Genomic DNA, 27,733 nt, shown 5'->3' on the forward strand with positions numbered 1-27,733 from the left:
TGAGTTGATGGCAAGAGCCAGCCATGAACAGCTCAGGGTTTTTCTCTGATTTTAACTGAAGAAAATTGATGTTTGTGGAGGCTTTTATGCTTACCAGCTCGTCAATATGGTAATAGCATCATCTGAAATTGCTGGTTTGGTTGACAATATCTGTGTCTTGTCAGCATAGAAATGAAATCCAGAATGGTGCCAATGACCAGCACTGCTCACAGGCAGCTTCCGATTGCTGAGTAAGAACAGGGCCAGAGTGGAACCCTACAGAGCACAAAAAAAACTAAATGCTCTGGGAGAAAGACACAAATTACCCTTGAAAATATAATGTAGCTAAATGTTGGATAAATATGATTTAAGCCAATTTAGAACTGTGCCAAATAGGAAGATGAAGCTCCTCAGGCATTCAAGAAGAACATTAAGATCTAGCAGAATGAGAGTAGCTGGTGTATGTGAGCCTGCTTTTAGGAGAAGGTTACATCTCTGCTGTCCTGCTGAAAATTTTAAGTTGTGGAAACCCCACCCAAAATATAGAATCTGTTTCCATACTCACTGAAGTCAAAAGCAAATCCTTTATGTCTTTTGGTGATGCTGTTTTCTGTTTTAACACAGAAATTCATGGAGGGATTTTATGTTTCATGTTGTGTATCAACTTGTAACAAACACAATTATTGCATGATGTGGCACTTCTTGTTTTCTTCTAGATTTGAGCAACTCAATGATGCTATTGCTACTCTTTTTTCATTTAAGCTCAGAAGGGACAATAAAAAGACAATTAACCTAATTATAGGATGACAGGTTCTGCAAATCATGATTTTTTTTACCAATTTTTGAGAATTTAGGAAAAAAATCAGTAGTTTACTTTTCATTTTCTGGTACAGATTTTCTTTCTACCAGAAGCATTCTAGCAGGATCAGAAAATATCAGTGAAAATGTTCAGTGATATTTCAGCTCTCAGAGAAGAGATAGGGGAAAGAAGTAATGAAAATTCAGAAGAGAACAGTGTGCAACCAGAGGAAAAGTATTCTTCTTTGGAGTGTCTGGGCCATACAATTTATCCCAATTTTTATATATTTTTTTAAAAAGGTGGGGTTTTTGGATATCAAGGTGGGAACTGGAAAAAAAGCTGATGAGTCACAGAAAACAGAATTACATGTCTTCATGTCATGATTTACGCTGTGTTTTGCTCATAAATCCAGGTACAGCTTATTACTGGAATTGCAGTATATCTCTGATACTGGGAAAGAATTTCAGTAGAGAACAGTGAGAGTCATAACAGAGTAAATTGTTGATATCTTTTCTTTTTCTTTATAGAAAGGACATGAACAAAATCTATTTACCATTGAAGTAATAACTCTGGAAAGAACATGAAAATATTTCTTTCAGAAATCCAAGAGTTTATCTGATTTGTTGTGTCATTTATTAACTTTCTTTGGGCATCCATATGAGCGACATTAATCAGACAGCATGAGTGGAAAATTACATATAACTGGTATATAAAGTGGCTTGGGAGAGGTGAAAAAATATTTATGAACTTAACCTGGCCAATTTAACTGCTTGATAATTATTTGTTAAATAATTGGGACTAGTGATCACCTTTTCAAGAGTTTAAATCTGCTTTAGACAAGCCACACAGACAATTTTTTTTTTTTTATCAAACACGTTTTTTCCATTTTTTCAAGCAACTGTTTTTGTATGTTTCTGCTGGTGGACAATGGGCCAGGCCATTGAAATATTTAAGAGTTATTAGGGATGTGAAACATAACATATTTTAGGGGCTTCCTGTAAGAAGCAATGTGAGTCCTTATCCCTATATTAAGAAAGTTTACAGCAGTATGATGTGCTAAGAGTTTCAGTATGGTTTACATTAAAGAAGGGATTTTAGGGGATGGAATAATTTTGAAAGGAGTTTTTAAAAAAACATGGATCCATTTGCATGTTGTATAAGATGACAGTATTCTGCCTGATTAAAATAACAAAGTAAAGTAAAGAGCGAGCACAGCAGGTTAGACAAAATTCAGCAGGTTATACTTAGAGGTTTTTTTCCAAACCAAATAAACATGAAACAAAATTTTCAAATTATTAACAAAATGTAATTATTTTTTGTACTCAGGATATTTTTAAATAGTTGGTTTGGCCACTGTAATGCAGCAAAATGGATGTTGTTCAAATTAAGAATGTAACCCAGATATTCTCTGTGCTAAGTCATCAAAACCCAGAATGAATTTTCTTCTCCACAGAAGATACTTCCACCTTTTTATTTTTAATCATATATCAAAGAAGAAAAAAGAGATGCAATTATTCCAAAATTAGAATTACATATATAGAAACAGGGCATAGTATCTGCTGTTTATATATGGCAGTATCCTCACATTCCCACTCCTTTTAAAGCCAGGGCAGTCTTGGCCAGGCAGATCTCTAAAATATACGCAAAAAGTGGCAGGAGAAGTTCCCCAGCTCTGCAGGGGGATGTAACTTATGTGAACAGAGCAGTTGCTTTGTGGTTTATGGTGACTTGAGTCACTCCTATGCCTCTGACAGTTTTATGTCAGATGTAAACTGCTGGTGTAATGATCAACAGCATCAAAGCTGGATTTGTTATATACCTAACATTTAGTGGAGCTAATATCTCCTAATAAAACCCAGATATTTGTATGCTAATAAAAATATGCAAAGATATATAGTTGGATCAGTTATAAAAGCACAGCTAATATGATTCTGATAAACTCTTCATGTAAAATACAATCAAGCAGAAACTTATCTAACTTTGCATGGCCCGGTGGTTTGAGTTCTTTAAGTTTTTTGATGCACAATTTAAATGGATTTTCTCATTAGGCATCTGTATGTAAACAGAAAAACTAATTAATCACTTGTGACTAAATTTGTGATGTTAGGTAGGTAAGCAACAATTCTTTTTGAGAAAAATTTCATCCTCAAAACTGGAACCATGTTTTCAAAGCAGTCTCCTTTAGGTCCCTAGACAAAAAAGTCAGATTTTCTTCAAAATTTGTTAGTTGTACATAAACTATTATGTGGAGAGGGAAATAGATTTAATAAAAATACATGAGATGCACAGTTTAGCTTAACACAGCAGTTTCCTGTACTTGAGTCAGAGCGCCTAGTATCATTTGTACTGAAGAATATTATTGCAATTTTAATACGTAATTAAAGTGTTCATTTATCTTAAAATGTTTGTCCAGCACCTGTGTTATTTTGAAGGACAAACACAGGACACTTGAGCTTTGCTTTTTTAGGTGCTTCTTAATGGTCCTCTCCAGAACTTTACTCATTTGCAGTGTGGTATTGGCTGCCAGACCGTGTGTGTATAATCCGTACTCACTGTTCATTTCATTTTAGAACATGCTGTTTCAACAACATGCCTTGTGTCACCATGAGATCCAGACAAAGGGTTACCCAGAGCTCATGTTAGCCAGCCAGAAAAATGGGGCTGTGAAACAAAATTGTTACTGAGAGTGACTTCTGAAAGCAGAGTGTGAGAGAGGGCATGATTCCTCAGTCCTCTTTCAATCTGTTACTGCTGACACGGGGAACTCCTTTGTCAGACAAAAGAGGCAAATACAAATTCTGGAGGGGAAATGAACGTTCTGAACTGTTCCAGATACATGCCCATAACATTCTCAAATGCTATCTTTGCATGGGCATCAACACACAATGGAATGCTCTGCTGGTGCTTTCTCATGCCAGTTTAGGAACAGGGACTCCAGCCTGGTTACTTTCTGGATGTTCTTTCACACTACCAGGAACGTGACTCATCAGAACACTGTTCTCAGAAATACAATCTTCATGTTTGTGCGGGTGGGATGAAATTGAAGGAAATTGAAGAGTACAGGATGCTCTCTTCTGGATAAAAAATCCTGGTATTTTATTCTGGTAAAACAATTAATGCCAGGTAGTCATGTCAATTTAGCACCAGCCCTTTTGACTCTTCTATAAAAGGTGTAAAGCAGTGTTTATTTCCTGCCACTAAATGCAAGACCTGAAGTGTTAGTCTGTCGTAGACATCTTTTATGGAAAATCCTTTCCTTAGGATTTTTCCTCCTGAGAAGCTGAGAGGCCGCAGGAACAAAATGTAAACAATGGTTATCTGCTGCTGTGGAATGCAACAGGTGGATCTGTGATTGGCCCATGTTGGATGTTTGTAATTAATGGCCAATCACAGTCAGCTGGCTCGGACAGAGAGTCTGAGACAGAGCCTTTGTTATCATTCTTTGCTATTCTATTCTTAGCTAGCCTTCCGATGAAATCCTTTCTTCTATTCTTTTAGTTTTATATAGTTTTAATATAATATATAGTTTTAATATATATCATAAAATAATAAATCAAGCCTTCTGAAACATGGAGTTAGAAACATTCTCGTCTCTTCCCTCATCCTCAGACCCCTGTGAGTCACATTAGTCCTTGTTTAGGGTCAAAACTAGCACACCCCTACCCCAAAAACCCACATGGTGAAGTCAACCTCACCTTAGCTCGTGCCTCAGAACAGATACAGCGTGCTGGGGGCACGGCCAAAACCCACCAGATGCTGCAAGCATATGATTTCTCCATGAGAGTTTATATGGTACAGCTGTCTTTAAATGTTTCTGTAATTGAAAAGACTCTAGCATCTGGTCCTTTGCTTATTACTCTTAGAATAAATAGTCACGGTCTGAAGTCTACTTTTAAATAAGGCAGGGGAAAAAAAAATTAATTTGTGCTGCTAAGGGTACATTCCTCTCAGATGACCTGCTTGGAAGTGCTTGTAAAAACGGAAGTAGACTCTGTAATTAAAAAAAAAAAAAAAAAAAAAAAAAAAGAAAAAAGGAAGTGGAAAAGAGCTCCAATAGGAAATTATAGATGTAAGCATACAAATACTTTTATAATTTTAAATGCAGGTAGAAGAAAAAGCAGTGGTGTGTAGTTTTTATAACTTTCAGCTTTAGAGTGTATTACTCTTCCTTTTACACTTTATTGTGTAATTCAACTCCACCACCAATAGTTGCAGAGTTGCTGCTGGCATGAAAACAGGAGATGCCCCTGCAGGAACCCTTCCCTGGACCAGTTCTTCCTCTGATAACACTTGAAAGGTTCCCACTGATTTCAGGTACTCCCAGACAGTACTTCTGAAGAACAGCACACTTTGCACCTTGCTACTTCACCTTTATGGATGAACCCCATTACATGATGATCCTTAATTAAAGCAAACCTCCTCTGAAAACCTTTATTGAATAAACAGGATTCATAATGATTCCTTTTTTCTTTTTATTTTCTATTTTTTGGTGTATGTGTGTGTGTGCCTCCCTAAATTCTGTAACAACTAGGTGATTTAATCCTCTGTGAAGGCACCTTTGAAATGGTGGCTAATCTGACATATTATGTGAATTGAACTAGGCTGAGTCAAGGACAGAATTTCATTATTTGTCTATGTAAGGCTGACAAACTATTTTAGAGGAAGATTTAGTCTGGAAATGCATTTCTGTAAAGCCAGCTAGCTTCTCGACCACATCCTAAGCCTCTCATATCATGATTGGATGCCATAAAGCAAGGCCTTAATTATTGTGATTGAAAAAGGTAGTTTCAGAGTGGTTAGCTTTTTGAGAGGCTGAGATAACCTTAAATAAAAATCAAAATAAAAGCAACTGTGGTTCTCCCAAGCTCTTCAAAGCACCTTATGCGATTTAAAAATAAGCTAGCATTAGCTTAAAAAGGCTCGGGAATAATAAAATAACATTTGAATTTATTTTTTGATAATAATATGTGTCTTTTAACTATATGATACAGACCAATGTGTTCTGCTTCAGCAAGTTAAAGACAAAGTTTGCTACTGAAGATGCATCTTGGCTTGTAATGCAGTCTTGTAATAATATTAAATGCAGTATTGTAATCATCAAAATTATCAAAGAGAAGTTGTAGGTGCATCAAGTATTTATTGAACTATTTTTAAAATTGTCAGACAGACTAATTTTGTTCTTCAAGAATGTCAGAATCATAGTTATATTTTGGTTTTGATAGAAGTTTTCCTAGGTCAAAAATATACCTGTCTTGTAAAGGTAGGGGTGCGTTATGATATACTTTTATAAATGTAAAAATGAAATAATTTGCTGATATCACCAAAGTATGACACCAATAGCTCTCCAGTAAGTGCTTGCAGTTCTGGGAGTGAGTTCTAATGTAAGCTCTATAAATACTTGGAAGCTTTTCCCTTCCAAGACTGATGCAAAGGTTGTTTATGCTTCCCTGCCACAATTGGCCTTCCATTTAACAGCATCTTATAGTGATGAATTCCCTTAGAAAAAACAAAAAAATCAAACAAAGTGTCCTGTTTTGTGATCCTATAGGAAAGTGAAGGTAGAGACACCACCCACAGATGGTAGGTGGGTACAGCCAGAGATGCTCATATTTTATGTTTATGTTTAGGTTTGGTTGAAGAAAGGACCAACAAATATGCATCAGTACTTTCATACTTCTTGAGAGGTGGATTTTACTGTGTGGTGGATTTTTTCCTTTACTTGCACAGGATATTTATTTGGTAGATTGTTTGAATTCTCATACTTAAGTAAACGTGGACTAGTGGCACCATTCATTGTGATACAACTATTAAGTAGTGGAAATAACCTACTAAATCTTTATGTTTTATTATTTAATATGGTCTCAGTTGATTGTATCTTCCTGAAACTTGTGTCCTCAAGCAACTATGTGTTACCTGACAACAATAATTTTAAGAAATACTCCACACACACATTTTTTTCTGTTGCTTGTCCAAGATTCCTAATTTTGTAGGTCTCTCATCTACGCAATACATTCCCTAAGGTTAAGAATGAAAGACGTCTCTACTACAGACACTCTTGATTGAAATAGCAGATAAATTGCTGCAGTAATGAGAAAATTTCCTTTTCCCTAGATAACTCAGCTGCTTAGCATTGAAAAAAATTTGAGATGAAGATTCTTTGTGAAATAAAAAAATTAAGGATAATTTCTTTACGATCAAAATTTGCTAATGAGCCTATAATGAAAATGAAGAGCAAACCCATTCTTTTAATGGAAGTAGGATCAGGCTATATTATGAGACATGTTCTCAAAAAGAGGCTTGTATAAACACTGTGACATGCAATGGCTTTAGAAAACGCTGCTGCATGTCTGGAAGAAAGTGGTTAAAAACACATGATGAAGTTAACCTAAATCTTTCATTGGCTTAAAAAAATAGGTCAAGTAATACATTACTAGCTCCACTCTAAGCCTGTACACAATCCGTACATTCCAAAGTGAAAGAGGTTTTGCTTAACATTCCTACATCTACTTTCATTCATGTTATCTCTCAGTTAAAATGTTTAGCTTTTCATAAATGTAACTCCCTTTTGCTTTCTTTAAAGTGGACATTCCTTTAATATTAATCTCTTACTAAAAAGACGCTTGAGCAGATCATTTATTTTACCTGAGCTTTAAAACTAAAAGGTTGGCATGTGTTAATGCAGTAATTACCAGGCAGTTTATATGTGACTTGCAAACAAATTTGTTTCTCTTCCGTCAGTCTTTGACTCGCAGAAGTGAAGTATCATGGAGCGCTCTGCAGAGCTTTGGCAGACAGTGAGCGACACGTCGAGACGTTTGTTAAACACGGGCACACAGGAGGTGCGATGAAGGTCGCATGCACTTTGTAGCTTCGTTTATACAGCCAAGTTCAGCCTGTGTCTCTGCCTACTCTCTTTGGTGGCAGCAAAGCCTAAAGAACAACTTGACATTCAGTGCAATTTCTGACAGCAGAGGTTTGGGGACGTCGCCTACCAAAACGTAGGGCTGACTCTTCTTGGGAAGCACTGCCCAGCTCCGTGTTGTTTTATATTTTATTTTTCCCCTCCCAAACTGTGTTTATTTGCCACGTGGGCAGAGAGCATGGCTTTGATCAGTCAGATGCTGAAAGCGCTTTCCCCGCCTGTCCTCCTTCCCCCGCGGCACAGTCAGCGCCGGGCGCCCTGGCAGGGCGGGCAGGGATGCTCCCTGCTCCCGGTGCCTTGGGATAAGGAGCCGTGCCGGGAGCCAGCAGGGATGCTCCCCGCTCCCGGTGCCCTGGGAGAATGGGGCAGGGGATAAGGAGCCGTGCCAGGAGCCGGCAGGGATGCTCCCCGTTCCCGGTGCCCTGGAGGCTGGGCAGGGGATGAGGAGCTGCGCCGGGAGCCGGCAGGGATGCTCCCCACTCCCGGTGCCCTGGGAGAATGGGGCCGGGGATAAGGAGCCGTGCCGGGAGCCAGCAGGGATGCTCCCTGCTCCCGGTGCCCTGGGAGGCTGGGCAGGGGATGAGGAGCCGCGCCGGGAGCCGGCAGGGATGCTCCCCACTCCCGGTGCCCTGGGAGAATGGGGCAGGGGATGAGGAGCCGTGCCGGGAGCCGGCAGGGCCGCGGCCGGGGCAGCGCCACTCGGGAGCAGCCGCAGGTGCCGGGGCCGCTGCCCTCCCGTGCCGGGAGCATCCCGGCTTTTCCGTCAAAATAGCGGTACTAACAATAACAGTAATAATAACAATAATAATAATAGCACTGGAGTTTCTAGCGCGTGTTATTCGGAGGAAATGCCGAAAACATAAGCTCTAAACCGATAAGTACCAGTAACACTAGCAGCGCCCACCCCCCCCATTATTCCAAAGTAGCCAAAGGGGGAAAGAAAAAATAAAAAAAAAGCAACAACAAAACAAAAAGCGTTATTTTTAAGCCACTGCCGCTTTCATTAAGATACGGGTCCTCCGGTGCTGTCGCTCGTAAGTTTGTTTCCCGAGGGCTCCGCGACTTCAGTGAGATTAATTGGAGAGGGCAGGAGGGGATGGGATGCGCGTACGTGCGGCGCGGCCGCCCTGCCCTGCCCTGCCCTGCCCTGCCCTGGCCGGGCGGGGCGGGGCGGGGGGCGCATCCCTGCTTCCCGCATCCCGCGCTGCCTCCTGCCGGGAGGGCACCGAAGGGTTAAGAAACTTGGCTGGAGAGATGAATGGCGCGGCGCGGGGAGGGGCCGGGCTGCGCCGCGGCGGGCGAGGTGGAAGGCGGAGAGGGAGGATCGCGGCTGCGGGTTAGGCTTTGAAAGTCAGCCTCGCAGGCATTGCAGCAGAGCCCCGAGCCGCGGAGAGCAGCGCAGCGGAGCTCGGCTCGCCCTGTATGTGCGCGGGGATGCGCGGGGCGGGGGGGACGCGCGGGCTCGGCGGTGGCGGGAGGGAGGCGGCGCGTCCTGCCCTGTCCAGCCCTGTCCAGCCCTGTCCAGCCCTGTCCTGTCCTCCAGCCGCGGGCACCGTCCGTCCGTCCGTCCGTCCGCCTCGGCTCCGCCAGCCGCCGCTCCCCCGGAGCTCAGCGCCGGGACCGGCCGCGGCAGCGGGGCGGCGTGCGGCCGGAGCGGCTGCGGGGGGCTCGGGCAGCCCGCCCGGGAGGAGCCGCGGCGGCTGCGGGGTGAGTGCGGCGCTGTTCCGCCGGGGAAATGGCCGAGCGGGGCGGGCCGGGCCGGGGCCGCGCTGCCGGGCGGCGGCACCGGGGAACAATGCCGGGGTGAGCCCGGCGGCCGCCCCGCGGCACCCCCGGCGCGGGCGGAAAGTTTGCCCGGCCGCGGTGGGTTCGGGGGAGCCGCCGGCACGGAAAAGTTACTACTCCGTCCCCTCGGGACCCGCCGGCGTTTCGCCGAGCGCACGGCCGGGCCCCCCTTTGGGTGGGCCGGTGCCAGCCGTCCCCGGCGCCGGGCGCTCCCCGGTGCGCAGCGGCTGCGGCGGCGCGGCCTCGCTGCCGGGGCTGCGGGCAAGGCCACGCCGCCCCCGCCGCCTCCTGCCGGCCCTGGCGCTGCCCGCCCGCCGCCACCTGCGGGCCCGCAGCCAGCCCGGGGCTGCCGCCGCCGGCCCCGCTCGGCCGCGGCTCGGGCTCGGCTCCCTGCGCCCCCCAAAGATGCCTTCTCATCGCTCCGGGCTCCTTAGGGACGTCGCTGTTTCCCTTCTAGACTAAAGGTTACTTTTCCAGACGTGGTGTGGTTTTTTTTTTTTTTTTTTTGGTGTGTCCCCGAAGCCCTCTAAAGGTGAATTTTAAAATTTTTTCTTCCTCCCACTTCCACCCTTGGTTTTTCCCTACAGAACGTGTTGTTTGAGGCTCTTCTTTCGAAGTGTCAGTGGGTGATTAAGTTGGAAGGTAGTGAAACATAAGGAAACAGACTAGAGGCAAAACGGGGGCAGCGTTGTAGCGAGCAGACAGCCTTGTGTCTATGCTGCACCTTTCTTCTTCGGTCTTGTGTATCCTGCTGATTTACTGGGCTTTTAATTTAAAGAAGGATTCAGATAAAATGCTTGACACATGTTGAAGGTGTTGGAAAAAAAAACCAGTGGGATTCCTGGCTTTGGGATTATGTTGTTGTTAAGCAGGCTGAAGTGGAAATTGTCCTCTTTTGCCTCATCTCTCTGGAATCTGGAGACTATATTATTCCTCGTTTTATTTTGAGGGGACCTGCTGCAGTGTCAGACAGCTCACAGGCTGATTAGAATTTAACTGAGTCATGGCACTATAAATGTTCAGAGATACCGTAAAGCTTTATTTAACAAAGAGTGCGAATCCAATCTGCGAGGAGCTGTGGGGAGGAAGCAGTCACTTGTGGAAGGGGGGATGTGTATTCCTGAGCGAGCAGGGAACATTTTCTTTAATACACAAATGCGATTTGCTGCTTCCAGGGCTGACTGAACACATGAGAGAGTGACACATTAAGATGCCAGATGACAAAAGCTCTCTGAGCTGAGGATATCTTGTGGTTGGGATCAGATTTAATGGCATCTGAGTAATTTTGCTCTATGGGCATGAGTAGCTAACATCTTGGAAGGCAGAAGTTTTCATCAAGAACAGTGCTCAGGCAGCTTTGGGGTTTTTGCTGCTGTGTTCCCAAACTTGTGGTGGAGAAGTTTGACTTGTTGTTCTGTCAGTGGTTCTGAGATAGAGCTGACATGGACTCCAGAGCAAGGCAGCGAGTTAGTCATGAGTGAAATGTGTATGTAAAAGGGTGTTTGTGTTCTGAGTGTGCCGTGGAGGAGGCAGGGAGTAGTGACTGCTTGTTTTGGGCAGGGGTGAAATCTGACCTGCGCTAGACTGGCCTGTGCTTCTGGGTTATCTAATGAGCAGGAGCTATCAATGGCTTTCAGGTTTTTTAGGCCATGCATGCACAGAATACAGCATGCAGTCAAATGCCAAACCATGCTGGACTGAGGTTTTTGGGGTTTTTTCCCTTTTAGTCTTTTGGCAGAAAATTGCAGATGAAAACATGCTCTTCTTTTCTGCTTCCCGTGCTTGTTTCTTTTTCTGAAGTGAAAGATGTGGTAACCAAAATTTATTACAGTCATAAAAACTATGTTGATAAAGAAGTAAAAGTAAATAATGTTTTTATATTGTAAACTTAAAAGGGTGATCTAATCACTGGCTGTATCACCTGCAGTGTTTGGGGTAAATTTGTCCTGTAAAAGGCATCAAGAAAAACTTCAAGTGATTCAGTTAATTCAAACATGACTTAACTTTATGATGTTCATATTTGCTTGTGGTTTTGCTTATTGTAGGATTTGCTTAAAAGAATTGACGAAGTCTTGCTTGCTTAAAGCTTATTTTGTCTCTTCAGAACAAACTTTATTTTTCAGGCTTTGAGCATTGGCAAGAAGTTTCTATAGTGCCAGCTTTATTATCACTAGCAGTGAGAGCTCTGTTAACTTTACCAGGGACAGTTCAGGCCACGGCTACAATAAAAGATAAACCCTGTTCTGTACTGTGCCAAGCACATGTATAAACTTGCCCAAGGCAAAGCCAGGGAGTTGCATTTCCCCCAGTCAGCTGTCCTGCTCCGGGGCTGTGCTTGACACCTCCTTGCAGAACTGTCAGAGGAGACATGAAGACCATAAGATCTTTGGATTATTCTCTTAGAAGATAATAATCTCTTCAGAGCTTGCCCGTACCTCAAATCCCAAAAGTCTTGTTGGTTGTGGGGTCTTTTCCCTCTGAGTGAATGTGCAGGGAGTGGAGGGGATCCGGAAGAGAGCCTGGGCAAAGTGTGGGGATCCTAGCTGGGTGCCTGGTTTGGGGGCACAACCCCTTTTCCATGGGGGGCTTTGGTGGCCACCCCTCCCTTGCATGGTGCTTGCATCATCTCCCACCTGCTGAGTGATGGGCTGGGTGATGAGCAGGGGGCAGGGGTAATAGGATAGCTATCCTATGGATTAAAAAGCTTAAATACCCTTTTGGGACAAGAAGTGCGAAGTTTGAAGTATAAATCATTGCTGCTCAGGAGGGCAGGCAGTGACAAACAAGCAGAAAGGTAGGTAGGGAGTGAAGCCTGAGCGAGAGGAGAAGGTGTGAAAGAATATGCATAAAAGTACAAAAAAGATAGCATAAATTTCACAGTCTGTCTAAACAGCCTTGAACTAAAGACAAAAAGGTTAATGGTAACAGCATTTGTGGTTTGCTCTTTCTTCCTGCCAACAGGCCAAAACGATAAGAGCAGTAACTCAGCTGTGCTGGCCTGCCTGCAGCAAACAGGGGGAGAACTGGGGGGAAAGTGTTTAACAGCGTTGTAGCATTGCTTTTCCACATTTTGGTGTTAGAGATTCACTAGTTGCATTGGAAAAGACTGAATTAGAGAGCAGCATACAAGGGTTGGCACCCAGTACTTCTGGGTGAACATCTGGGATCATGTGAAAACTCATGTGCTTCCCAGTGGGAAGATATTCCTTGGGAAAAGTGGGCAGAGAGACTTTTTTTAAAGAGGAATGCCTGCTCTTTAGGGTTTCTGGATTATTTATTTCAAATACTTGGAAATGCTCACAGACCTATTTAGCACTTGAAAGAATTAATTTGGTAATTTATTTGGCTGTCTGTTGCAGGTCACTTGGCTTGATTGTTGAAGAAGGAGAATAGAAACTAAAACTCATGTAAATAAATATTCATGTGTAGAAAGGGGAAGAAGCAGTTGCTAGCCATCTTAGCTTGGGTCAAACCCCTCCTGGCATAGTCTTCTCATACTTAAATTGTTATTGGAGCTCATTGCTCTTGTTTAATTGCCTGTCTTGAGTGAAATTTTGTTTTCATACCACTTATTTCCAAATTGCCTTCAGCAGAGGAAAACCAATGTTGCTTGTAGACAAAATCAGATTAAAAGCAGAAGCTACAGATCTTCTGTTTTAGTCACTGGTTTCTAAGACTGAGTTTAATGTAGGAGAGAAATTGGGTGTTGGAAAAGACTTCTGAGGGGATGATCTTCCTCCTCTCAAGAAAGGAAGTTGTGAGGGAGTCCTTGCAGAGAGATCAGGTGCTAGATGTAAAATGTGTTCCAGTCTTGGATGAAACTATTATTTGAAAACAAATAAGGGAGTATTTAATTTGCCCCAAGAAATAGTCCATGAAGTTCTGTGTTGAAATGTATCCAAGCAAGTAAGTCTTGCTTATGGATCTTACATCTTGCTCACAGATGAACCATATTTTTGTTCTCATTGGTCCTAGAGTTGGTATTGTTGTTACGATTTTTTTTTCCATAGCAAACTTTTAAGATTCATATCTACCTGCTTTCTGCTTCTTCTCTGTGCCCCATCACTGTGAAAAGAGAGGGGGAAGGTGAACTGCAAAGGCTTTTCAGTGATGTCAAAAGCAGGGCTTGCCTCAGATGTAGAAAGAAATGATGGTTCTTGCCCCAGGAGATGGCCTTGGTGGTGGTGTTTGTGTTATCACATACCCTGCTTTTGGTAGTCCATGAAACAACACAGATCAACATTCCAAAAACTATAAGGTGTGTAAAGTGAGTGGTTCAGATGCAAGGAGTTTGGGAATAAAATATTACTCTAGAAAAGTCTTTCTTTTCTCTTCAGTTTTTAAAACCTACTGAAGAAATATGGATTTTTTTCCCAGAAGTAACAAATTCTGTTATTGTCTTTTCTCTGAACTCTGATAAACCTTTTGTAGTCACTTGGAATAATACAAAAAAGACTGTTGAATGCTGACCTAAAGGAAATCCCATCTATACATGGAACCTTGATGGCAATACTGTATGGAGTGTGGTTTTGTGTTTGTTCTGTGTTTTTCCCTACTACATAGCAATCTCTCTTCTCCTGGAACTAAGAATGACTAAGTTCAAAACATTTCGTCTACATCTATAGTACAGAGCAGTAATACTGGATTCTTCTTTTAACTGTTTTAAACTATTTTTCTCAAATTCAGATGGCTTGTTTTTTTTAATAGCGCTGCTTTCTTCTGCTTTTTGGGACCTCTTGTCCTGTTTTTCATTGCCTATAAAAGATTCCAGATCCAGCTTGTTTACCCTTTCAGTAAAATGGAGTTGAGAAGGCTTTGAACTGTGTTTGTTTATTTGCATCTTTGTCACTGTACCTGTCATTTCTCTGTTAATTTCTACTGTGATGGTAGATCTTTGTTCCTCCCCTTACTAAATACAAATTTTGAGGACTGCACCCCTTCTGTGGTGCAACTTACCTTTTCATTTTGTTATCTATGTGGAAGAATTATTTAAAATAGTGTCTGCATGTAGTATTCCAGGGTATTTACTTATTTTTCAGCTTAATTGGCTCTATTGTTGGGCATCTTTTGTTGGGTTTTGGTGCTGGCAGTAGCCCAGCATGCTGCTGTCATTTCATGTCCCTGCAAGCTTTGAATAGGTGTTTTTTTGGATGATGACCCGTTGATCAACACCTGTATCTCTTTTTCTAGTTAGGAAGCACATTGCAGTGGTCAGAGTTGGATGTTTTCTCTAATCTGGCTTGGACCCAGGTGGTTTTGTGGAGGGGGAAATGCTCAGATGTGCCCCAGCACACACACTTCCCACTGTTCCCCTCTATCCTACCCACCTGGACCCACCTGCAGGGTCCTCCATACTAGAGAAATTCTGTGTTTAAAAAGCTTTTGTAAGCATTTTTTGTGGGAACAGAGGCTAAAGGTGTTGAAATAAGGAGAGGAACTCTCCTATTGCCAAGCAGAAGGAGGGAGGGGAAAGTTCAGCTTACTGGTGGGGAAAGTATCTTCTTTTTAATTTTTTTAAAGTGTATTTTATTGTATCTAAAGTTGACTCCATGCATAATAAGCTTGCTGCTTTGGTGATAGCCAAAAAAAGACCTTTAATAGTGAGGCTTGTCACAACAACAAGGCTGAAATAGTAGAAATAAGAATGATCTGGGCTAGCTCTAAGTTTACAACCTTTAACAAAATTTCACTTAAGAATAATGGACAAGTGCTGAGAAGAGCTTTTAAGGTTGGGATTGTAATGAATAACATTCTCTAACTAAAACAAAATAGTGTTATATACTATTCTTAAATCTCTCAAAAGCAAATATTACAATTTCTGCTCGTTTATTTTCTTTTTGAACAAATTTTGTTGCATTTAGCCACCTGTTATACTATACTCTTGTCTTTTCCTTATGTATATGTAAATTAAAAGAGGCTCTTTAAAAACTGATTTTGATGTTCATAGGTGCAAGTTTGAAGTGTTAAGCAGTAACCACTACATAGGAAGGAGGGCTTTCATGTCACAGCTGTTTTTTGAATGAAAGGAAGGAAAAGAGGATTCTGGCTTAGAGTTGAATGTGAATTTTGTTCTTGCAGAATAATGTCCCTTAGTACAAGTCTAGACACCATGAGTTGTTTCTACTAGTTTTACTCATGGTTCTGTCTGGAAGGTTTTGATTTCTGAGATTTGGAACTACGTTTTTCTTCTGATGTGAAAATGTTATTTGCTGTTTGTACTAAACAAAATAAAGCATTGCTCTCTGTTACACCAACAGTAAGAAAGTAGATCAAGGCATATTAGGTAGGAAAGAATGATTTGCAGAATTTCATAGGGCAATTTCTGCTGTTCTTTTCAGATCAAGCATGAAATTTTCGAGGAAGACAGTTACTGCATCCTTGGACTCCTGAAGGAAGAGCTTTCCTAATGGAACCACATTCAAGGTAAATTATTTGTTTGTGTTGTTTACCTTGTCTCTTTGGTTTGGAGTTTGTTCTTTGTCTTGCCGAAGCTGTCAGACAGCTGTGTGCCTTGTATAAGCCTTTTAGGATTATAATATGTTTTGAAGTTATAAATGTTCAAGTTAATCCCTCTCTTTTACTGCAAGACTTGGGTTTCTTTTTAATATGTGTGCTGATTAAAGAAAAATAAGTATTTTTGTAACATCTGAACTTTTTGTGTGTAATTTGCTGTTAAGTTCTGGAGATTTAGCCCACCTGTTTGGGAAGTAGCTAGATAGTGAAGAACTTGATTTACATATAATTTCAGAGTGAAAGAGAAGATTAAATAACACTGTGTTACCATCTCTGTTATTTTTTAAATAAAACAGCTCCAAATTGAGCTTGTGTGGCAAGGGACTGTCACAGTAAAATCATTATTAGATATTACATTACAATGGCTTGTAGACATTTAGCATCGCTGTCATTTGGTTCAGATCTGCTCCCTTGGTTCCCATTTCCTAAATCCTATTTCTCTTTGATACCAGGGAATAATTCCCTGAGTGTTGTCCAGTGATTGCTTATGTGTATGCACTTTGGTTTGTGAGTCATTTTATTCACTTGAGTAGCCCCACTGTCCTCGGTGGGCCTGCATGCGTGCCTAAGAACTTGAGAATGCTGATGAGCATAAAGAATACAATTTGGGCATGTAATGGTTGACAAGCAGTTGTTGTTTTGTTTCTTGTCTCTCTTAGGACTCATTTGCATTGCCTCCAGTGGCAACTTTTGTGAGCATTAGTAGGGAAGGTCTAGAAGCTGGAGGCAGTCATACCAAATCCCAGCCTGCAGAGCTTTCTCATATCCGCTGTAATGACACAGATTGCAGATGCAAGGATGTGTTTTTCTCTTATTTTTAATAATTCCATGCGTTGCCTGACTTTACTCAAATACAACATTGGTCTGTGTAGTGCTGTTTTAGCATCTCCAACACAATAGAATATAGCCAAGTGAAATAACTAGAAAAATATATGCACTTTTTAAATTGTGGGGATCTGGATTTAACCAGAATCAGTGCTTTGGAAATAACCAGAAATTGAGATTAGAAATCTTTTTTTTCCCCCTACAATGTTTTTTCTATTTGACTTTTCAAAAAAAAGAAGTTGAATGTTGCTGTAGTGCAACATTCAAATTCTTATAGTTGTCTGAGCAATTGTATTTACAGAAAAGTTAATGGTATTACTTGCTGGTCTCAGAATCAGTAAGACAGGCACTTTGGAATTAAAACATAATTAATTAATTAGCAATTTAAAACTGGAGAATTGTTGTGATCAGCAGCAGATGGTCTCTTATACAGCTTTAGTAGAACTTAGTGGACAGTGGCTTTTGTGGGAACAAGCCCTTTGAAATCTTTCACATCTTCAGAGTAATTGAGAGCTTTGGTTCAAGATTGTTTCCTGTTTGTAAAAGGAATTCCATTTAGTCAGAGTTCCAGAAGCATGAACTCTAAAGAAGGATGTTCAACTTGTCAGTAAGGTGGTCAGGTTAAAGATTTGAGAACATGTTTGTCAGCGTACACATAGCTGGTAATCTCCACAGAGTTTGCATTCTGTTTTCTGTTTCTAACCTATATTATAAAGCAATTATGGGCAGTCATTGTTGTTTTTTTTTTGGAGTGGGGAATAGGTTTGTTTACTAGTTATGAGCATTAATTGTGGAATACCTCTGTTGGTATACCAAGCTTGCTTGCATGCATAAATAGCTTCGTTGTGGAGTCCAGTAGTGTCTTGATCAGAGGTTTGTTATTGTCACTGGGATTAGAGTTCTTGTTTAAGTCAGAGCTCTGGACCCTTAGGGTAGACTTTCTCCAAAAGAGTGCTGCTTTAAAAACATATCTGCGGGCCTTGTTGGTGCTGTGTAACCTTTGTGAATTAAGAGATAGTGGAGCAGAAGGCAGCCATGCTTTAGTTGAGCTTGCATAAGAGGAAAAGTGTGGAGCTAGAATGAATAAATTATGTCTTTGTTTAAGTCTGTGCAAGCCTGAGAAACTTCAAAGGATGCAACTCACCTGGAGATGTATATGAGAATTACATACTAATAGTGTGAGTGTCTTGTCAAAGGAACAAGATGGTGACTCAGTGTGAGGAGGGTTGGCAGAGGCAGCCTTTAATTGAGGAGAAATTGGTCACTGTAAACCAATTATGTCTTATTTTTAATGATGGGTTTCAGAGAATAGCAAATGAGTGCAGTATGATCTTGGCTGATAGCATGTGCTTTTCTTGTTGGATAAAAACCCAAAAGCCTGAGGATATGAAGTTGCTTGCGGAAGTTTCACTTTTTTTTTTTTTTTCCCTCACCCTCCTCTGAAGAGGAAAAATATCTGGCATGTTCCACTATGCCAGTGGAAGAAACTCCACTTTTTTTGTTGTGAAACTGATCAGTGTTTGAACATATTTTGTCTTTGGGGACTAACACAGGGGTTGGTAACTTGCAAGGTAGAGAAGCATCCCTCACCCTTTCTGCAGCTTGGCATTTAATATTAAAAGCAAACTTTTAGGTTTAACATATTTGAACTTGTACTAGATAGGGTTAATAGGCTAGAACAAAAGGTCAAAGCATAAGGCATTAGGCTTAATTAAGGGAGAGCAAGAGTGGCGGGAGTATGTGACAGTTAAATGGGTTTCCCACAGACTAATGTCTGTTACAGTGCAACCATGCCTCAACTTAAGTGGGTTATTTTGTGCAAAGGGCAGCCTCGATTAGCAGTTTGACATGCCAGACGTTTCTGGCCAATCCCATCTGTTTTGGAGGTTAAAAAGCATACCTTTATGAGCTGATAGATTGATTTGTGTGCCCGTCTGGTAAAGATTAGGAGTCCAAGGCCGATGCTGTAAATGCCAGTTATAGAATATTGTACTTTCTTCGCCGCTCTTTGTTTGAACTGTGGTGCAATGGGGCCAGCAGCTCCACAAGTGACCGCACACACGGCAGGGTGAGAGCTGGGAACCAGAAACACTCGGGGAGGAACATTTCCTCCTTGCTCCTCCTTGCTCAGGGCTGTTTTGAATGGGAGGCTTTGGGCGTTCCGCAGCGCTTTCCTTGGAAGGGGAATCTGGTTTAGCACATTCCCACGTCGGGCTCACACCTTTCCTTGCTGCTGCCCAGAGCTCACCTGTCTCAGCACGAGCACTCCTGCCGTTCCAAGCACAGCTGGCTGCAGGACAGTTTTGGTACATGAAAGGTTCCAGCATTTGTCTGAACTCATTATGCTGCCTGTATCCTTCCTGCTCTGCTGTTCAACTGGGACGATACATGCGTATTCTGTTGTTTTTCCTTTGTAGCTCTTGCTTTCAGGATAGTTTTTCTGATTGTGTCATGAGGTTGCCTTAGAAGCCTAAAATAAAATAGGTAGCACAATAAGTCTTGACTGTGTTTCTCGTCGTCTTTATGACTTTGTAAAGTCAAAGCTACATTACTATTAATATAAGACTATTAATAAATCGTTGATGCAATAAAACTGTTTTTGATAATGTTCAAGGTTCATACACAGTTGAAGGTGATTATCCTATTTTAAAATCAAGTAGAGGTCAGACTGTATTGTAAGATAACTGACTGTGGCCCAAATGGTATGTGATGGCTTCAAGTCAAGTGACAGTCCTCCTCACTTTAAATATATACATGGCTTAGAAATAAATTGTTAACTTATATTGCATTTTATATAAGATGGTGATTAACTTCAGTTGCATTTTGTGAAAAGCAGGGAGATATATGCATTGACCTGAAAGTCATGCTTAAAGCTCTAATTTTTAAGGCACTGTTTAAGGATTCCCTGTTCTGTCTCTTTTCCATTCAAGCAGTGACACTTGTAGCTAAATATAACTGAGACGTATTAGAGACAAATTAGCATTTGGCACCCTGCATTTAGCATTTCTATGTTAATTTTTAGAAGTAGTCACCTGTCTAAAGTTTCTTGGTTTTCTCCTTGCAAATGTGATTATCTTTCCCTTCTTCATTTAAAGGAAAATGAAATTGGATGATAGCAATGATATGCTATTCATACTGAAAAGATTCCGTATATCTGAGTTACATTTTTTTCTGTGGCAGCTGTGACCTGTTCCTAAAGAGATTTCCTAATTTGCCAGTAACTTGTCTTCACTTTAGGAAGCTCTGTAAGAGCCATCCTAGTTTTTCTTTTTTTCTTGTGAATGTCTCTTCTTTTTACTTCTGTTTGAAATGCCTAGAAATATTTACAATGTCCTTTAGGATGAGCAAGGCAACATCATTATCTTGCAGTTTATTTAGTAACATGGAGCTGAAATGGGCATATGCAGCATCATGTTCTCTATGGAATAATATCTATTTAAATGATTTGGATCTAATACATATTTACATGAAAAAACGTCTTGCCCTTCTCTGTGGGGAGAGAAGGTGAACAAGCATAAATTTTATAATACTCATTGCTTCTCTTGCACTAAATCACACTTAAATTGTAGAAGGTTGCTGGCTTGAGAGTTGTATAAAAAGTGCTTTGCTAGTAAAGTAGAATGCAGGGAGATTTATCTAATTTAATAATAAGAAAATGTCAGCTGCAGTGTGTCAATATTGGACTGCCTAAATCCTAAAGCTGTACTTTAGATTTTTGTATATGTATATTTGTAATAATTTCATGGTTATAATACACAAAATGTAGTCTTGAAATGATCCATCAGTGCAGTGTGCATGTGTGCTCCATTCTGGCTAATTTGATTGCTATTGATCATATCTGAGCCATTATCTAATATCTTAGGAATGGATGGACTGTGTCTGTACTTTTCTGCTGTTTCAGGGCATGTCATATTTTATGAAGTTTCTTGCAACAGTCATTGTTAAAAAAGTTTTTTGTAATTGCTGTTTGAGCATTATTGGCATTTCCCACTCTAGTGTAGCATGGATGAAGCAATGAAGGTGTTCATGTAGCATTCTAAAAGTTGCAAACTTGTCAGCTTCCCAAGTATAAAAGCACTATACCAAATCTTCAGTAGTTCTCAGTGATATGGATGTATTTTTTAAAAGTGTATTTTATGTTGTGCCTTTCATTTAGAATATTATAAAACATTTGCATGAGGTGTTAATACAGCTGGATTGGCCATTAGGCATTAGAAACAATTCTGAAGTGTCCATTGCTTTCAACTTTGCATAGTCCTCAAAAAAAAAAGAAGGAATTGACTCTATCTTTGGTGTTTTAGAGGATTTGCTTTTTTGATCTAATTGATGAAAAGTGAGTACTTGATTGATATCCCTGACCCTTTGCAAAGTGGGTTAGAAAGATGCTGCACAATCCTTGTGAACTGGCCGACTATGGATTTCTCCTTATTTTAGATTTCCATACTCTTTGACCTTGTAGTTGTTGACTTTGGTCTGGAACAATTTCAAAGTCATGTAAATGAATGTAATTAAGGTATTGCTTATCATCCCAGAGAGTTCACAATGATGCTTATTGGCTAGAAAGGTTTGTTTACTTAATATGGAAGGTTAATAGAAGGTTAAATTTTACTGTGTAAAATGGCTTCATAATGTTTTTATTTAGCAGCTGAAGAAAATAGTGTTTGAAAAGGCAAATAATAGTTTTATTTGACCTCCATGTGTTTCCTGGAGCTTGCATTATTGCGAAGATTTATCTTCATTGCATAGTCTTATTACAGTTTTCCTTTCTCCTTGTTTTACAAAGGGAACCTCTCAGAACTATTTGGAGGCCTTTGTGTACAAAGGAGCTACATTAAGGAAGGAAGTGCAAAAATGTTTGACAATAATTGCTATAAGTAGTCCATCCACTTCCACCCTGTCTTTTGTTCCCCCTCCCTGTTTTTGCCAGAATGAGATTCAGGCTTTGTTCTTTGGTGCTCCTTTTGTCTTTATTCCCACTGCTGCAGAAATACAGTGAGAAAGCAGCATGAAACAGCAGGGAAGAACATCAAGATACTGGTTTCTGCCTTCATTTCTCAGGCAACAGGAAGAGCTGGGCCTAGGCCTCTATTTTCTTGCCAGTAGCCTTCAACTTTGTTTGACTGTAGTTGTTTTGCTTATCATTTATGGAAAAAATTGCTTGCCTGAGTGGGTTGTTGTTTTTTTTGTTTTTTTTTTCTCCCTCCACTCAGGAGTTTTTGTAGTTGGCAAAGAGACGAGTACGTGACAAGTGTCATACTAAACAGAAGAAAAAGACCTCAAAAAACTTTTTCCCACACCTTTTTCGTCTCATGGTGTTTTCCTAGGATTGCAGCTTCCTGATGGAGAAGCAGATATCCCTGCTGGCTTGGGGGGTCCAAGCAGGGGTGTTCTGCCAGTCTTGCAGTGGACAAACCCATGTGAAACGTGGACACAACTGTCTGTTCAGATTTCTGGATCCATTTGGGCAACAAGGACTACTGGCTGTGTTTACCTTATTTTGCAGAGCACTTGGTTTTTGTCATTTCTCTCATCTAACAAGAGAAGCATGTGGGCTCCTCACTGTTGAGGTAGCTAACTTTCTTCTGGTTACTTGAATTTTATATGCTAAAGTAATTATGCAAATGAGAATATCCTTCAAATGCTCATTAATTCAATAGGTAGTCTTATTTGATTATTTCTAGATTGTGGAGATACTCTAACTCAAACTCAAAAGCACCCCTTGCCCTCCTAGTTTTTGCAAAAGCTGAAGGTTTCAGGTTCTATTCTCTTCTTCCAAAGTGTGAAGGTAGGACAGTAGCTTGTTTTCTCTTGAATTTATATTAACAACCATAAATTGAAACGATCTAAAGGTGCTTTCAGAAGGTGAATAGCAAAATCTTTTTGGGTGAGATGTGAGAAAGATAAGCTAAAGTTCAAAACCAGAATATAATGATCCAAAAGGTTTGGGGGTGTTGGGGAGGTAGAACACCACAGATAAGTGTGAAATCCTTCAGTTTTGAAATCAGGAGTGGTGCTGTTGAGTGCTCCAAGTCCGTCTCCATATGATCTTGAAATTTCACCAAATTTCAAGATCATGTGTTAAAGTCCTAGAACTCCCAGAATAATGGTTCTCTAGAGGTGCATGGCTATGGGGAAGAAAGGCAAAACCAGCAGAAAAATCCCTGTAATTGTTACTTTGGATTCTGTTTATGAAAAATAAGAGAAGAATCTATACATCTTTGCCATTCACTTTAGCTTAGCTAACATACTAAAAGCAAAACTGCTCCAATCTGGTAAACAGTGGCCATGTAAGAATGCAGAATTTCTTGAAAAAGAATTTCCTCTTGCCTCTGGAACTCCAAAGGATTTTTTCAGCAATCCGCCCTGGTCCTCTGTCTTACCGATGTTTAGATCTCTGCTGACTTAAATTTTATCCTGCTGCAAAATAAATGCAAAAAGACCATTTAATAAACTGTGCTGATAGTATTTGGTAACCTCTTTGCACTCCCTCACATAGGTTTAACTGTTGAGATGAAAAGATAACAAGGTTGTGCAGTATCACATTTGCTGTTTACTGAACTCTGGCTCGTCTGTAGATTACAATATCAAACATGAAAGTTTGAGCGTGTCTGGTGGATACAGCTCTTGAGCACAGCTGTCTGGAGTGCTTGCTCACAAACCTTTTTTTTTTAAAGCTTGTTTGTCATATGCCCAAGGCTATCTGAGCATGCATATGACCCAACTGGTTTTTGATCTGAAATGCATAAAAGGTCACTTTGCTGAACTTTATCTTCTGGACCTCAAGTTTTACCATTAGTGATACTCTACTGTGAATTTCCTACATGGAAAAAAGGATCTGTTCAGTGTGCCCTTCAGGCTTTCCAGGCAATTTCACTTTTGCCTTACCCTGCTCTGCTTTTGTTTTCAGAGTATTCTAACACTTGACAGAGGAAGTGAACAGTATTTGGACACTATTTTTGGGGTAATGCTGAGTATTTTGGGTTGCAGTGCTGTATTCCTCTAGCTCTGATGTCTTGTCCAGGCAAATGTCAGCTGTATTCTGTCTCTGCAAAACTGAACCTGAGCATTAAGGCAGGTCTTAAAATACCCTCTTTCTGCTGATGATCACACCACTTCTGTGTCTTCTACCTTATGACTGTTGTTACTTTTTGAGGAAAAATTGTGCATGCTTCACAAGACACCAGGAGCACAAAAACAATCAAATTTCCTCTGTTCTGGCCTTCTGGGGATATCATAGGCCACTGCTGCTCTGCTTCTTAAGTAGATTTGGAGCCTCTGATACCAGTTACTCTTCTGGATAATGGACTGTATGAATTTAACATATAAGCATGCTCACCTCCCTTTCCTGTCCTCTGTAAAGGTCACTGTACAGGAGGGAAAGTTGAGTCATGGGCTATAAACACTTGGAGGTCTGCTATCTGATCTAATTTTTGTTAGCTTATTGCTTGGTGCTGTGGCAGGTGGACTTTGTCAGGTTTATCCGTGGTGGTGCTGCTGACCCTGGTGACCTGCTCCATGCCTGAGCAGAAGGTCCCTTCCCTGTAGGGGGATGGCACAAATCAGGCTGTGTCATCTCCTCACTCACTTCTGGACCTTGCTGAGCAGAGAGAGTTGCTTGGAGGTGCAGCTGTCCCATGGGTAGTTTTTCTTTTTTTTTTTTTTTTTTTTTTTTTTTTTTAATCTAAAAACTTCCCCATATCCCATGGACATCGTCTTCGGGATTCAGAAAACTTTGGAGGTTGTCCTGCATTGTAGAAATAGCAGTGGTTGTTGAAATAATTCAGGAAAGTAATTTAAGATACTGCAATATTTCTGAATATTGCAGATGTCTTGTAGATAGGAGAAAGACTATGTGAAAGAAGATGTAAAAAAAGGTATAGTAGAGCTGGTGATACTGGGAACAGCAAATACTTGTAAGAGTGAGTGAGAGGGAAGTAATGGATGGGAACCAGTTTTACAGTTCCTGAATCCCTTCCATCTGTCTGGGATGAAGCACCTACTGTGATCAGCTTTTTAGGTGTTTTCAATTTAGGGTTTGTGTTTTGTTGGTTGGTTTTCAATCCCAGTTTAGATTCTGAAGTTAAGATATCAATCAAATCACCTCAGACATTCTTGTTTGGAAGAATTAGGGCAAAAAGCCACTTTCTGGCATAATTGAACTTGTAGTGATGCAATTTACTTGTAGAAATTTTAGGGGGAAGAATGTATTGATAGAAGTTTGTGAAGGGAATTGTGTTTATTTTGCATGTTTTTGAATCTTTCTGGTAAGTCAGAGCCTTATTCTTTCTGGTTAAAATAGGTCTTGCTTGTATGAAATTTTTTAAGTATCATTTGTGGAAAAATTGTTTGGAAGCTACTTATGATTTTGAGAGTTCAAATAATGCAACGCTCTTCAGTTGTAGTACATAGAAATGAGATGGAGAAACAAACACATGCTTACCTTTCAGCCTGCATAAACAGCCTTGCTAATTAAGATAAGGGCAAATACCCTTCCTAGTTTCCTTTTTGATTTAATCATTAGACTACATTAAAAATGTGTAAACATAATTCGTAAACTCACTTTCCTGAGTTCTGACTCCCTGTACATGTGCTTGTGTGTTTCTATATTTGTTATTTACAAGTGAGTCTCTTAAGATAGTTAGAAATAGCTGGTAATTACCAAAGTGAGATCACAGAAGAGAAGAAGAAGGTGTAATATCTGTGCTTTTATTAGCTCTCCTTGGCTACTTCGTGTGTGCTCTTCAGTCTTGGCAGATTGCTCATGTGTAATGTGGAGAACACGTTTTTGTTTGGAAATGCAGAAGTTTATTTGAGGAGTTCAGAGGCCATGCTGTGGCTGGGAGACTTGTCTGGATTTGACCTGCACTGGGTATTTTGATATGCTGTGGTCTGTGGGCACAGCTTCCTCTCAGTTTACAAGTGCTGTTTACCACTCCTTGGGACTACACACGTGAATAACAGAAGTCTGAACTAATGTCAGATTAAATTTTAGTCCACAGAAATTGCTCATTGAGCATCTTATGAAAAGTTTCTGGTTAAATCCCTCCTCCCCTACCTTTTAATCACCATTACATTGTTTTGGGTTTTTTTTCCCCAGCTGTTTTTAAGTGGAATGGGAAGAGCTGACTTAGTCTAAAGCAACTTACTACTCCTGAAATAGTTCACACTGACATCAGTGGTTGTCTGAAATCTGTTTCCTTTCATAAGATTTGTGATGTATACAGACTTTGCAGGTACAAGACCCTTCTAAATAAAAGCATATAAACAGGCTTGGGTTAAAATTGTCACACTTGTGAGCTAACATAGCTAAAGCTGTAGAATTATTTTTGGTTAAAAGACCTGCCAGAAGGTATAGTTATGTATTTATCCTGTGAAGTCTGGTGGGTTTATTTTCTTAGAGAGATACTGTCAAGCCTAAGTCTGGGCTGGTTACTTTATGGAGGAAGGCAGGTATGCTTATTTATACTCTTTTCCTTGAAAGTTGGGGAACAGCTGTGTTTTCCCTTCTTTTTAAGCCTTGCAGCATTTAATGAGATGGCTTTAAGTCATCATCTACTGTGACAACAGAAAGTGCAGTAATAGCATGCCTGCTGTAGGAAGTTATGGCTCTTGCCCTGTAGGTGCTGTGCCCTGTTCCTCTCTACAGGCTCCCTATCCTTGTGTATTTTTTTCTGCTTTTCTGGGAAAGGGTGGGATGCAAACCTGTGGCAGGCTGACTTCCATGTCCTTGCAGCCTTCAGTGGTGGAACAGACTCAACAGGGATATCTGGGCAGAGAGAGGGTGAGAAGTGTCCAGACTCAAGTTTAAAAATTAATCTAGGAAGGACATTCTAAAAATAGGTTGGAGCATGTGAACATATAGCTGTGAGAGAGGGAACATGAAATATTTTGGTCCTAAAAGAGGCTTTTTAAAGGGATAGCTGTTTGCATCTCTTTCAACATGCCAAATTTCATGTTTCTGGTGCTTAAAAATATTTATTTTGTTTTTAAGGGAAGCCTCTCCTGGTTTGCTTTCAGTGCTTCCTGCTCTCATAAGTTTTGACACTGAGTGTGAGAGAACATCAGGCTTAAATGGGGCACACCTGAATTTAGGGGAAATAGCCCCACTGCCTGCATCAAGTGAGCTCTATTTTAGAGGTAAAGGTTGAGCTTGTGACCATTTCACACTGTTTCTAATATGCTAGCTAGCATTTGTTTTAATTGTTCCATTTAATAGCTACATTGCAGTAAATGTGCCTTTTCCAAGGGGGAGTCACTCCCTTAAACCCTTACCAGGTACTGATTTCAGGGGGAGCTTACATGAAAATTGGTGAAAATGTAGGGTCTTATTGTGGCTTGTGTATTATTCTTTCCTTTTGCTGGGAGGACCTAGGGAACAAGTGATTCCACCCCCAGTTCTAGCTGTGGTTTTTATTTCCTATGCTAATGAGTGTTTTGTAACACAGGAGCACAGAAATGGTGGCTGGAAATAGCACTCAGTTGTGTTTTGGAGCAGAAAGCCACATGCACACACTAAAACAGGGTAAGAATGGGGCTGTTAAAATTTGACAGGCTAAAATGTGTGGGGTATTAAGTTGGCCAGAGCATCCAGAAGGGAAGTCTGTGACAAGAGAGCCATCCCAGGGTCCCACAGGCTCATGCCAGCATTACTTCAGTTTAGCACTGACAAACACCTGGTTTTAGTTGAATGGAGACAATAGAATACTTAACATTACTTAATATAAATTAACATTATAACTTAATAATAACTTAGTATTCTGTTTAACAATAGAATATTTAACAATATTTAACAATAAAACTGGAAAAAGACACTTGCATAAGAGTAGCAGGAAGGGCAACATCTTTGTGGCAGTGCATTGCATGAGATTAGCCTGTGGAGGAAACAGGACAAAACCAAGGTCAGGTATGAC

General features: G+C 40.7%; 1 protein-coding gene across 18 annotated transcripts in view; it reads left to right on the forward strand.

Moving 5' to 3' along the window:
* Nucleotides 1–27,733, forward strand: part of NRIP1 (nuclear receptor interacting protein 1) — a 141,327-nt gene that overhangs the window by 58,243 nt on the left and 55,351 nt on the right. For 15 of the 18 annotated variants that reach the window (XM_063150043.1, XM_063150045.1, XM_063150037.1 and 12 more), the window contains one exon: nt 15,824–15,908. The gene's annotated coding sequence lies outside the window, so the exon portion shown is untranslated. Of the gene's footprint in view, nt 1–8,992; nt 9,121–9,388; nt 9,408–15,823; nt 15,909–27,733 lie in introns of those variants that run through there. The other 3 variants (XM_063150036.1, XM_063150052.1, XM_063150055.1) reach the window with 3 other exon arrangements.

The sequence above is a fragment of the Melospiza melodia genome, chromosome 2 (assembly GCF_035770615.1).
Source record: "Melospiza melodia melodia isolate bMelMel2 chromosome 2, bMelMel2.pri, whole genome shotgun sequence".
NCBI classification, from domain to species: Eukaryota; Metazoa; Chordata; class Aves; order Passeriformes; family Passerellidae; genus Melospiza; species Melospiza melodia.